This window comes from Mesocricetus auratus, unplaced genomic scaffold (assembly GCF_017639785.1).
Source record: "Mesocricetus auratus isolate SY011 unplaced genomic scaffold, BCM_Maur_2.0 Super-Scaffold_100045, whole genome shotgun sequence".
NCBI classification, from domain to species: Eukaryota; Metazoa; Chordata; class Mammalia; order Rodentia; family Cricetidae; genus Mesocricetus; species Mesocricetus auratus.
In genome coordinates, this window is record NW_024429222.1 from 1,695,123 (window position 1) to 1,706,094 (window position 10,972).

Sequence of the window (10,972 nt, forward strand, 5' to 3'; positions counted from 1 at the left end):
CTAGTTAACAAACCGTAGGTCAGGGTGAGTGGCCGTGACAGTCCAGGTACCTGGCAAGGATTCTGGCATTGTCAGAGGCTTTCCTCCAAGAGCTAGATGTAAGGAGTTTGATGCCTCTGGGAGGGACCTGCTCTTAGAGCTGAACTGTCCTCAGCACAGGAGCACACTGCTACCCTGTGTCTCACCCCTTCTGACTGGCTTCCTGCTGTTCCAGAAGCAGAAGGACCGAGCCACACATCTGGCAACCGAGGACTTGGTCCCTGCATGCAGAGCAAGTGCTGATCACTTTGCCTGTGTGCGGTGCTGCCTGGTCCCTGCCGACATAAGTCCCAGCCTCTGTCAGCTCATCACCAGCCACCACATTCCATCAGGTCATTGATTGGAAAGAGGGATGGTGTTGGCTCCCCGTCCCGTTTGGCCAGCAGTCAATGTTAGTGTGTTGGAGACAGAACCAAGGCACAGGCGTGCTTCAGTTAAAAACAGAGTTCTCTTGACAGCATGACTTATGGCATCTGACAGAATTGTTCAAGGCACAGAGAAACAAATTTGACAGCATGTGTTTTAAGCAGAGATGGGTGTGTGACACTTCCAAAGTCAATCACTGGCAGCTTTTGTGTGGGATAGGAACAGGAAGTGGGGGGACAACTTCATTCTCTCTTCTTTCCACCCAGAGCCCTACTCTGTCTGGTCAGATGGCTGAAGGAAGTAGGCAAACTCCTTGCTTTTGCATTCTGCTAATTTAACAACCCCTGGCAGCTCTGAAAAGTCAGGAACCCCAGGGCATTGCCCCTCAAACTCTTTGTGTCATTAACCAGAAAGTGTTTTCTAGCAAGATGCCTGCCAAAAACCTTTTAGAATTCAGGGAAAATAGGGGTGTTTTCCCCCCTGTCCTGGTTCAAGGTCACCAAAAGACTGGGCAGTTGCCACAGTGATCAGATGACTGCCCAAAGTGCATCTCATTCAGCCACTGTTTTCCTTTACAACTGAAGGTGCAGAAATACAAGAGCCCGACAGAAAAGAGAGGGCAATGACCCTGAGCTTGGGAGTGAAGACCAGGGACAGGGAGACGGTGATTAATGACCCGGAAAAGTCAGTCTAGCCCTTCCCATCCCAATGTCCTGATCCCCAGGTCTCCTGTTTTTCTTTACACAGTTAGGGGCTCTGTGTTCTGGATGGCAGCAGACGTGGCTGATAGCGGACTGTCTTCTTCTGTCCCTGTTAAAGCGATAGCCCATATTTACGCAGCAGAGACCATTTCCATCAACTTTGCTACCCTCTGGCACCATTGTCCTCCCTGTAGCTTGGGTAACTACTTAGCCCCACTGCATTTATAAACGATTTCACTATCTGTATGTTGTTCCTGCCAAGTCTTCACCCTGCTGCATAACTAAAACTACCTTATGAGGCCCTTTATTTTCATCATCTTAATTGCAGTGTTCTGTCTGCATGTATGTCTGTGTACTGTGTGTGTGCCTTGTGCCCACAGAGGACTAGGAGGGCGTCAGATCCCCTGGAATTGGCATTACATACAGTTGTAAGCTGCCATGTAGGTTCTGGGAATTGAACCTACGTCCTCTGAAAAAGCAACCAATGTTTTGGTAACATAGTTATCACTCCAGTCCCCATTTTGATTATTTTTTAAGGAAAGAAATACTATTTTTATCAAATCAATTGACAGTGAGGGAGAATATACTTTAATTTTTCTCGATTTTTCCCCAAATTGTAAGTCAGCTGTACTGAGTCATCTTTAAATTAACAAACTATGGTCTCTCACATTAGATTAATCCATTCATGCAGCAATCCATCACTTACTTATGTATGTATACTTGTATTCATCCATCCCAACCACCCAATCACGCAATAGTCCATCCATCCCTCCATCCATCCGTCCATCAACCCCCATCTATTCATCCACCCATCCATGCATGCATCTATCCATCCATCCATTTCAATCATTCAGCATTTTGCTAAGTGACTACTCTGAGCCACTCATGACCGTCTTCTTAACTCTAAGCAGTATTTATTTAGATAGAACATTCAGGGCCAAAAAGAATTCTATTTGAATTTTTATTTATCCCAGTGACCACATGGAATCAGCTGTATCACAAACATGTTTACTATGCAAAAATCAGTTTTTAAAACATTCAAAGAAGTAAGTGTTATGTGTATTACTTGTCTTAGTTCTTTCTAGGAAGTATTGTTTCCCAACACTTAGAAGTAGTTTCTAGTTGTGAAGGTAAAGTTTGTCTCTATTTCTTTAAATAAGAACAAACTGATGCTGGGCAGTAGTGGCCACACCTGTAATTTCAGTATTCAAGAGGCAGAAGAATCTCTGTGATTTCAAGGCCAGCCTGGTCTACAGAGTGAGTTCCAGGACAGCCAGGACTATACAGAGAAACCCTGTCTTTAAAAACAAAAACAAACAAGAACAAACTGAACAAAAGAAGAGAAAGAACACTACTCTTTGTTCTCTGTTTCTAACCTTGGTCCCCCACTTTTTCTCCCCAAAGCCATTGTCAAGAAGGGAACGTTTTGAATGTGTTTATATTTATATATACAGCATGCTACAATTTATATCAAAATAAAGTTTAAAAATTATGTGTTTCTCTATGGGCATACACATGTACACATTCCCTGATTTTTATGGCAAACTCTCAAAGATTTTTCATGTTTATGAAAACTCTCAAAGATTTCAGTTGGCAGGTTGTCTTCCTTGCTTTTTGGCATCAAGTTGAAGTCTCTCAGTTAACAGCAGTCCTTGGGTATCAGTCAGAATGGGCTTGGGTTTGCATGAATTCTGTAGGAATGTGGGGAGCTGTAATTTGCTAGATCAATTAAAATTTCAACTGCCTACTCTGCAGAGATTTTTTTCACTATCCATTCCATCAGTGCTTTTTATTAGTTGGGAGCGAGAATTTCTACAGCCTAGCTTTTCTCCAACATGCATTCGCTCTTAGTTCACTGTCCCTGAATTTAGAGCAGAAAAACTACCACCCAGGGAAAAATAACCTGAACAAGAGAGCGTCTTAAAGCATAGGGCTGTCCCTATATCAAGCCTGAACTGGCAGCGATGGAAGCATTAAACTGGGTCTTTAGTCACAATGTTAAGTTTGCTAATGCTACAGCGGGAGGCAGAGCCTTCCCATCAGCTCTTCGTTATCATCATTCATTCACTGGGAATTCTTGTTTTGTTTTGCGCTGGAAGTACTGGTCATAAAAAATGCATTTGTGACTGAAGAGATGGCTTAGTGGTTCAGATCACTGGCTGCTCTTTCAGAGGACCCAGGTTGAATTCCCAGCACCCACATGGTAGCTCACAGTTGTCTGCAGCTCTAGGTCCAGGGGACCAACATCCATGGCACAACACCAATAAACATTAAATAAATTTGCCCCACGTTGGTGGCCCATGCCTTTAATCTCAGCACTCGGGAGGCAGAGACAGGTGGATCTCTGTGAGTTCGAGGCCAGCCTGGTCTACAGAGCGAGTTCCAGGACAGCTTCTAAAACAATGCAGAGCAACCCTGTCTCAAAAAACCAAAAAAAAATTCATTTGCCTGAGTCTGTGCCTCATCTTCTGCCCAGCCTTATCAGCAGATCTGCCCCACTGGATGGGTCTACAAAGCCTGGACAGATCTCAGTGGCTTTTCAATAACATATGGAGAAATTCCCAAACTGGAAATTTTTTAAACTGAAAAAAAAGTATGTGTCTCCAGTGGTTTCAATGAGGAATGTTCCCCAAGCCCTTGAACAATTAAATGCTTTGTCCCCAAGTGGTGGAGCTGCTTGGGGAGGCTTACGAGGTGTGGCCTTAAAGGAGAACTTGTGTCACTGGAAGCCAGCTTTGAGAGTTTAAAGACTGTCTAGTTCACTCTCTTTACCTCATGCTTCTAGTTAAAGATATGAGCCCTCAGCTACCTGTTGCTGTACCTGCTGTCTTTGCTCCACCATCGTGAACACCAACCCTCCTGAACTGCCAGCTGGTACAAACTCTTTCTTCTGTAAGTTACCTTGATCATGGTGCTTTTGTCATAACAATAGCAAAGAAACTGATACCATGTCTGCCTTAAATCATCAGGACAACAGATGGTCTATAAACTCGATGATCACTATGTATGCTATCCTAAGAATCCATGTTAAATGATTTATTCCCAAGGAAGATTTTCTACATGCCTCAAAATTCTATTTTTAGACCCTTTTAAGGAGGGGGAAAGAATAACTTTATTTTATTTTTGAAGATAGGTTCTCAGCAAGCCCAGGCTGGTCTTGAACTCAAATTCCTCGTGCCTCAGCTTCCTGAGTGCCAGGATTCAGGTAAGTATCAGTACACCTGGTTATGGTTGTAACTTTTTTAGGGAGTTGATTATTTTTATTTTTAAATTTAAATTAGAAACAAGGTTGCTTCACATGTCAATGGTTTTATTTTTTAAGAGTCTGAGTTTACTATAATTAAGTGGTAACAAATCTATAAAGAAGAAAGAAACAAACAAACAAAATCTAATCCCCCAATATTTATCATTAAAATAAGAAAACTATTTTAGAAGCTTGGAGAATACCATTCTAAATAGATCTTTCTCTGTTTTACACATACAAATAGGGGGACAGAGGAACTCACTAAAATATACTTCAACAAAACAGTGGGTGACTTCAGTACCCAACTCTCATACACAGACAGGTCATCCAGACAAAACAAACAAAGAAATGTTGGAGTTAAATAAAATCACAAATCGCATGGGCCTAGAACATATGGAATAGTCTACCAAAAATCATAAAATTATACTTTCTTCTCAGCAGTCCATGGAGCTTTCTCTAAAGTTGACTATATACTTGGATACAACAGTCTCAACAGTTACAAGAAAATTGAAATAACATCCTGCATCCTCTCTGGCGATCATGTATTAAAGCTGAATATCAATAATAACAGAAAGTATACAAACTCATGGAAACTGAAAATTGAACAACTTATCAATGAATAAAAAATGAGTCAATACAGATATCAAGAAGGAAATTTTTAAAATGTTTATAGAGTGAATGAAAATGAAAACACAACATATCCAAACCTATGGAACACAATAAAGTTGGAGGCAAGTTCATTGTACTAAATGTTTACATCAAAAAAACTGGAGAGCTCTCACCTTAATAGTATAGCAACACACTGAAAGCTCTAGAACAACAAGAATAAATAACACTCAAAATGGGCACGTGGAAAGAAATATCAAACACAATAAAATCAATGAAATAGAAACATGACAATATAAAGAATCAATGAGATGAGGATCTGTCTCTTTGAGAAAATCAACAAGATTGACAAACCCTTATCCAAATTAACTAAAAGATGGAGAGAGAAGTTCCAAATTAATAAAATTAGAGATGAAAAGAGGGACATCACAACAGATACCTGAGGAAATCCAGAATCACAAGGACATACTTGAAAAATTAGTTCTCTATCAAACTACAAAACATGAACGAAGTGGATGAGTGTCTTGACATATATATGACTCTCCAAAGTTAAATCAAAATCAAATAAGCAATTTAAACAGATCAATGACCCCTGACAATATACAGTTAGTAATTAAAAGTTAGTTCCCATCTACTCCAAGAAGCTTCTCTGATGAGGGCTGAAAGAGGCACTCATCTATATGTATAGCAGTATGTCATCAAGAGTCATTTTTATTGCTGTGTTCTTTCAGCAGAATAATAGTAGTATGTTTTCCCTCTAGTTTTCATGACCTATCTAGTCTCAGGTTCTTTGACACTTAAGCAAGGTCAGGTATGGAGTGGGCCTTAAAACCATAAGAGGATGGTTGATTAATCCTATAACATTTTTGTGGCTATTCCGCTGGTGCCTTGCAGGCAGGTCACTGTTGTAGGTCTCAGGGTTTGTAGCCGAGAGAGATCAATGATTGCCTTTCTCCCCCCAATAACATGCAGAGTAACTTCAGTACAACGAAGCTTCTGGTTAGGCACCAGCTCTATTTCTCAGCGTTAGATGATATATGTAAGTGCTGTCTTCAGCATCAGGGCCTTAAGGTCATGTTGTGGAGAATAACCAAAAGCCTTCACAATAGCCTATGATATTTGGGGATTTTCGTGGGGTCTCTTTGGCCAACAATTCAACAAGATGTAACCCATTCCTGGCACTGGTAGTTTTACTTGGTGGCATAAGCTAGTCTGGTTGGGGCTGTATCTCCCCTGTTATTTGGTGACTCCATTTAGATTCCTTTCATATATGCATGTGTTTTAGGAAGCTTATTTGGTGGCAGATTTCCATATGGGCCCTCAAATGGTCCTTAGTTATCCTTCCCCATATTCCCTCCTTTACCCTTCTCTGCCATCCCCCTTCACATTTAATTCTCCTACTCCAGTCTCCCTCTGTCTCTCCATAACACTATATTTGATTTCCCCTTCCTTGGAATATCCTCTCCTCCCTTCTAGTCCCATACCAGGTACCCAACCTCTGTGGTTGAACCAATAAAGAAAATACAAATGGAGGGAATAGTGGAAATGGAAAATCTGGGTAAGGGAAAAGGAACTAGAGATGCAAGAACCACCAACAGAATACAAGAGATGGAAGAGAGAATCTCAGGTGTTGATGACATGATAGAGGAAATAGATTTAATCAGTCAAAGAAGATGTTAAATCTAAAAAATCCCAAAACAAAACATCTAGTAAATTAGGGACACTATGAAAAGACTAACATAAGAATAATAGGAATAGAAGGAAAAGAAACCCAGCTCAAAAACTCAAAGAATATATTTAACAAAATCATAGAAGAAACGTTTCCCAACCTAAATAAGGACGTGCTAAGAAAGATACAAGAAGCTTACATAACACCAAATAGACTGGATCAGAAAACATAATCCCCTCACTATAATCAAAACACTAAACAAACAGAACAAAGAATATTAAAAGTGACAAGGGGAAAAGGCCAAGTAACATATAAAGGCAGACCTACTAGAAAAAGGAAACCCTAAAATCCTGATACGGATGTCAGCCCAGACTCTATATCCAACAAAGCTGTCAGTCACCATAGATGGAGAAAACAAGATATTTCATGACAAAGTCAAATTTAAACAATACGTACCCACAAACCCAGCCCTACCAAAGGTACTATAAGAGAAACTCCAACCCCAGTAATTTAAATACACCCACAAAAACACAGGCAGTAGATAATCTCACACCAACAAAACCCAAAGAATGGAAACATACACACACACACACACCATACCACAACCAAAAACAAAATAACAAGAATTAACAATCATTGCTCATTAATGTTCCTCAATATCAATGGATTCAATTCACCAGTAAAAGACACAGGCTAAGGGACTAGATACAAAAACAGGATCAATGATTTTGCTGCATGTAAGAAACATACTCAACATCAACCATAATTAAGCAAATGAAAGACTTGTATGACAAAAAATTCAAGCCTTTGAAGAAAAAAATTGGAGAAGATGGAAATACCCCCATGCTCATAAATCAGTTGGATTTGCATAGTAAAAATGGCCACCTTACCAAAAACAATCAATTCCCATTACAAATTACAAATTCAATGCAATTCCCATTAAAATCCCAAACCAATTCTTTACAGACCTTGAAAGAATATTCAACTTCATATAGAAAAACAAAAAATCCAGGATAGCTAAAACAATTCTGTACAATAAAAGAACCTCCAGAGATATCACCATCCCTGTTTCAAACTGTACTACAGAGCTATAGTAGCAAAAACCACATGGTACTGGCATAAAAGCAGACAGGTGAATCAATGGAAGTGAATTGAAGACCCAGACATAAATCTGCATACTATGGATACCTGATTTTTGACAAAGAAGTCAAAATTATACAATAGAAAAAAAGAAAGCATCTTCAACAAATTCTGGTCTAACAGGATGTCAGCATGTAGAATGCAAATAGATCCATATCTATCTCCCTGCACAAAACTGAAGTCCAAGTGGATCCAAGACCTCAACATAAATCCAAATACACTGAACCTGATAGAAGAGAAAGTAGGAAATTTAATGCATTGGCACAAGAGACAACTTCCTGAGCAGAGCACCAATGAAACAGGCACTAAAACTGAAAATTAATAAATGGGACCTCATGAAATTGAAATGTTTCTGTAAGGCAAAGGACACCATCAGTAGGATAAAATGACAGTCTACAGAATGGGAAAGGATCTTCACCCACTCCACATTCAACAGAGGGTTGATTTCTAAACTATATAAAGAACTCAAGAAACTAGATATCAACAAACCAAATAACCCAATTAAAAAATGGGGTACAGATCTAAACTGAATTCTCAACAGAAGAATCTCAAACGGCCTAGAAACACTTAAGGAGATGTTCAACATCCTTAGTCATCAGGGAAATGCAAATCAAAATGACTCTGAGATTCCATCTTACACCTGTCAGAATAGCTAAGACCAAAAACTCAAGTGACAGTGCTGCTGGAGAGGATGTGGAGCAAGGGGATCACTCCTCCATTGCTAGTGGGAGTGCAAACTTGTGCAGCCACTTTGGAATTCAATATGGCAGTCTCTCAGAAAACTGGGAATCAATCTACCATAAGACCCAGCTATATGGCTCTTGACCATATGCCTAAAGTACACTCAACCATACCACAAGGACACTTGCCCAACTATGTTCATAACAGCTTTATTGACCTGGAAACAACCTAGATATCCTTCAGCCAAGGAATGGATAAAGAAATGTGCTACATTTATACAATGGAGTATTACTTAGCTGTTATAAACAAAGAACACCAGAAATTTTGAAGGCAAATGTAGGAACCAGAAGAAAAAATCATCCTGAGTGAGGTAACACAGACAGAGAAAAACAAACATGGTATGTACTCACTCATAAGTGGATATTAGCTGTATCATAAAGGATAACTATGCAACAATCCACAGACCCAGAGAGACTAGGAAACATGCAGGGTTCATGGTAGGATGGGGGGCAACCCAGATCTCCCTGGGAAAGGAAAATAGAAAAGATTTTGTGAGTGGGCTGAGGGCGAGTGGGGTTAGGCAATCAGGTTGCAGGGAGTGGAGTGCAGGAGGAGAGTACTGAAAGAGACTCCTGGAAAGGGTGAGGGGGTCCAAATCAGGTGAAAACCTGGGCAAGGGAATCTCTCAGGAATCTACAAGGAAGACCCCAACTTAGACTCCTAGCAATAGCTGATACATAGCCTGATCTGGCCATCTCCTGTAACCAGATTGGTGCCTCATCCAGCAACTGGTGGAAACAGATGCAGACCCACAGCCAAACATTAGGCTGAGCTCAGGGAATCCTGCAGAAGGAGGAGAAAGGAGTATAGGAGCCAGAGGGATCAAGGACACTAGAAGAAAACTCATAGATTCAACTAACCTGGGCTCACAGGGCCTCACAGAGACTGAATCAACAGCCAGGGAGCCTACATGGGACTGACCTAAGCCCTCTGCTCATATGTTACAGTGGTGTAGCTTGGTCCCCTAGTGGGACTCCTAACAGTGGGAGCAGGGGCTGTCTCCAACACTCTTACTGGCTTTTGGAACCCTACTCCTCATACTGGGTTGCCTTGCCCAGCCTTACTTAATACATGGGGAGGTGCTCAGTCTTACTGCAACTTGATATGCCATGTTTTGATGACACTCATAGGAGACCTGCCCTTTCTTAAACAAAAACAGAAGAGTAGTGGATGGGGGTGTAGCAGAGGGCAGAGGGAGGATGTGGGAGGGACTGAGAGGAGAGGAGGGAAGGGAAACTAAAATAACTAAGCAAATTTATTCTTTTAAAAAAAAGTCTGAAGTCCCATTCAACCCTCTATAACAATAATATATGATACTTAGACACTCTACCCCAAGGACCATAAGGAAATTGGCCCTACAACCCTCTTTATTTTTGTTAGTTCTTTTCCAATTTTCAAGTTTTATGACATTTGTAGTCTATTCTATAATTTCCAATTTATTTGGTCCTGGTTTTTTGTTTGTTTGTTTTGTTTTGTAGATAGAATCTCACTATGTAACCCTGACTGGTCTGGAATTCACCACTTAGACCAGCCTGGCCTTGAACTCACAATGATCTACCAGCCTTTGCCTACCAAGCTCCGGGGTTAAAGGTGTGCCACCATACCTGCACAGTCACTGTTTTTACCAAAGTGACTCCATGAAAGCACATAACTTGTCCTTCCTCATGACTGCTCTGCCTGCTCAGACTTCAAATTCTCTCTTAATCTGCAGTGCTGTGGGGCTGGGTCTTCTCGTATTGTTTTGATGAGGTATTTCCCAACCTAGAATCTTGTTGCCGCAGCTGTATCTGAGTGACATCTTGTTGGAGGACCATCGTGTGGGGAGGTGTGCTGCAGTCAGACTCTGATAACAGAGTAGAGATGCCGACACATCTAGCATCGTCTCCAGTCTGTTGGACAGTAATAGTCCACACTGGAAGGGGTGGGATGGCGGAAGAGGAGGGGGTGGGAAGAGGAAGGAGAGGGCGGAGGGGGGAAAGACAAGAAGGAAGGTCCCTCCATAGACGGTAAGCTCCTTTGGTTCTTACTGAGTGCTGTAAGACTGCCCCACAGAGGGTTGGCCCCATACTTGTTCCAGCTCTTGCATTAGCCACTTGATATCCAGAGGACAAAGGCTCAGGTGAAATCAGAGGCCAGGATGTGAGCAAACACTGGCCTGACAGGGTACTTAGGATGAAACACTGCTACCTGAAGATCCTCCTGAAGGGAAGGCACTCCTGGGAACAAAGCAGGTAAAACCAACTGAACCAACAAACCAGAGCAAGAGTTCATGAAAAGGGACGGTGAACAAGGGAGGAAGGATGAGGGGCAGCTGTGAACGAGGGAGGGAGGAAGGACAGACAGCTGCCGGGCACAGCTGGCCCATTCAGAGCAACTCTCAGTCACAGGACGCCTCTTCAGGACCCCTCCCACCATCCAGCACCCACTCCTCACAGCCGCCCTGCAGGGCTGGCAGGACCAGCTCCA